Raw genomic sequence first — 2,910 nt, 5'->3', positions numbered from 1 at the left:
CGTCTAAGTGCCGATCGGCTCGGCGGGAGGCGCCCGCCTGAAAACTGCGGCTTGCCACGCGACCTGAAGAGGCTTGTCACGCAACCCGGGGGGGCGGTGCCCTCGCTCTGCCTCCCCCCCGCGGGGATCCGCCGTCGGCGGCCTGTGAGCAGAGTTCACTGGGACTTTGTCAGAGTCGGGTGTCCGATCCCCTGGTACTCTGACTTTTGGTAAGCTAATTGACAGGACCCGCTGTCTCGGACACGGTTCTTGACGGGGGTGTTCAAAAGTAGGTCACAGAGAGAGTGTCACCTGTCCCATTACATGAAGACCAACCACTCAAAGTGTCCGACTTTGTGGAACTCCGGCCCGGATCCGGCCGTCAAATTCAACCTCATTCCGGTAGTGCCTTTTCCGCTCCGAGGCCTCCTCCGGGGCCGTCCGACGCCCGGTTCCACGGCGGGACCCCCGACACCGACTCGAGGAGGTACCCCTTTTTGCCGGCCGAGGTGCGCCGCCGCCGGCGTGAGGACGCCGCTCCCCGGTGTGAAAAACGGCCGCCGGAGGAATTTTGAAAGTTGAAAATTTGGCAAAGTGTCGACGGAAGTGCCAACCGCGCCGGCGGGGAGGCGCCCGTCGCCTCGCCCGGGATGGCGGCACCGGCGCCGGGTCGCCGCGCCTGCCAGCGGCCGCTAGTCTCCCCGGACGCCCGGGGGATTTCCCTTCCGCTCCCAGCGGCCGCAGTTCTCCTTCCGGTCCGCCTGGCGGCTGCCTCCGCCGGCTGCCAATCATCTCTCCGGATTTCCCTTCTGCGCGCCTGTCAGCTCCTGCAAATCCTCTCTCCCCGGCCGCTCGGGGAGGCGGGATCTCGCCCTCTGGTAGACGCTAGCAGCCTGCCACCTGCTAGGGACTCGGCCTCTGGCATTACCCAGGCTCCGGCAGCCCTGGGTCGGCCTGGCTTTTCCCAGCCGCCTGGGACGATCTCTCCCTCTGTCCTGGAACCCTGGGCCGGCCTGCCGCCTCAGGCTTAGCCCCCTGGGTCGCCTGGAAGTGGCGCCGCCTTGTGGACGAGCCGGGGAGAGCCGCTCTCCGTTGCCATCCGGTGGATTTTTAGCAAATTGCAGCTTTCCATAGCAAATTGCAGCCTTCCACCTGCTAGGGACTTAGCCTCCGGCATGTACCCAGGCTCGGGTAGCCCTGGGTAGGCCTGGCTTTCCCAGCCGCCTGGGTCAATCTCTCCCTCTCTCCTGGAACCCTGGGCCAGCCTGCCGCCTCAGGCTTAGCCCCCTGGGTCGCCTGGAAGTGGTGCCCTCTTGGTAGACACTTAGCAGAATGCAGCCTGCCACCTGCTAGGGACTTAGCCTCTGGCTTTACCCAGGCTCGGGTAGCCCTGGGTCGGCCTGGCTTTCCCAGCCGCCTGGGACAATCTCTCCCTCTCTCCTGGAACCCTGGGCCGGCCTGCCGCCTCAGGCTTAGCCCCCTGGGTCGCCTGGAAGTGGCGCCGCCTTGTGGACGAGCTGGGGAGAGCCGCTCTCCGTTGCCATCCGGTGGATTTTTAGCAAATTGCAGCTTTCCATAGCAAATTGCAGCCTTCCACCTGCTAGGGACTTAGCCTCCGGCATGTACCCAGGCTCGGGTAGCCCTGGGTAGGCCTGGCTTTCCCAGCCGCCTGGGTCAATCTCTCCCTCTCTCCTGGAACCCTGGGCCAGCCTGCCGCCTCAGGCTTAGCCCCCTGGGTCGCCTGGAAGTGGTGCCCTCTTGGTAGACACTTAGCAGAATGCAGCCTGCCACCTGCTAGGGACTTAGCCTCTGGCTTTACCCAGGCTCGGGTAGCCCTGGGTCGGCCTGGCTTTCCCAGCCGCCTGGGACAATCTCTCCCTCTCTCCTGGAACCCTGGGCCGGCCTGCCGCCTCAGGCTTAGCCCCCTGGGTCGCCTGGAAGTGGCGCCGCCTTGTGGACGAGCTGGGGAGAGCCGCTCTCCGTTGCCATCCGGTGGATTTTTAGCAAATTGCAGCTTTCCATAGCAAATTGCAGCCTTCCACCTGCTAGGGACTTAGCCTCCGGCATGTACCCAGGCTCTGGTAGCCCTGGGTAGGCCTGGCTTTCCCAGCCGCCTGGGACAAATCTCTCCCTCTCTCCTGGAACCCTGGGCCAGCCTGCCGCCTCAGGCTTAGCCCCCTGGGTTGCCTGGAAGTGGTGCCCTCTTGGTAGACACTTAGCAGAATGCAGCCTGCCACCTGCTAGGGACTTAGCCTCTGGCTTTACCCAGGCTCGGGTAGCCCTGGGTCGGCCTGGCTTTCCCAGCCGCCTGGGACAATCTCTCCCTCTCTCCTGGAACCCTGGGCCGGCCTGCCGCCTCAGGCTTAGCCCCCTGGGTCGCCTGGAAGTGGCGCCGCCTTGTGGACGAGCCGGGGAGAGCCGCTCTCCGTTGCCATCCGGTGGATTTTTAGCAAATTGCAGCTTTCCATAGCAAATTGCAGCCTTCCACCTGCTAGGGACTTAGCCTCCGGCATGTACCCAGGCTCGGGTAGCCCTGGGTAGGCCTGGCTTTCCCAGCCGCCTGGGACGATCTCTCCTTCTTCTCCTGGAACCCTGGGCCAGCCTGCCGCCTCAGGCTTAGCCCCCTGGGTTGCCTGGAAGTGGTGCCCTCTTGGTAGACACTTAGCAGAATGCAGCCTGCCACCTGCTAGGGACTTAGCCTCTGGCTTTACCCAGGCTCGGGTAGCCCTGGGTCGGCCTGGCTTTCCCAGCCGCCTGGGACAATCTCTCCCTCTCTCCTGGAACCCTGGGCCGGCCTGCCGCCTCAGGCTTAGCCCCCTGGGTCGCCTGGAAGTGGCGCCGCCTTGTGGACGAGCCGGGGAGAGCCGCTCTCCGTTGCCATCCGGTGGATTTTTAGCAAATTGCAGCTTTCCATAGCAAATTGCAGCCTTC

Source organism: Leptodactylus fuscus, unplaced genomic scaffold (assembly GCF_031893055.1).
Source record: "Leptodactylus fuscus isolate aLepFus1 unplaced genomic scaffold, aLepFus1.hap2 HAP2_SCAFFOLD_1128, whole genome shotgun sequence".
Taxonomy (NCBI): Eukaryota; Metazoa; Chordata; class Amphibia; order Anura; family Leptodactylidae; genus Leptodactylus; species Leptodactylus fuscus.
This window is presented reverse-complemented; position numbering follows the sequence as displayed.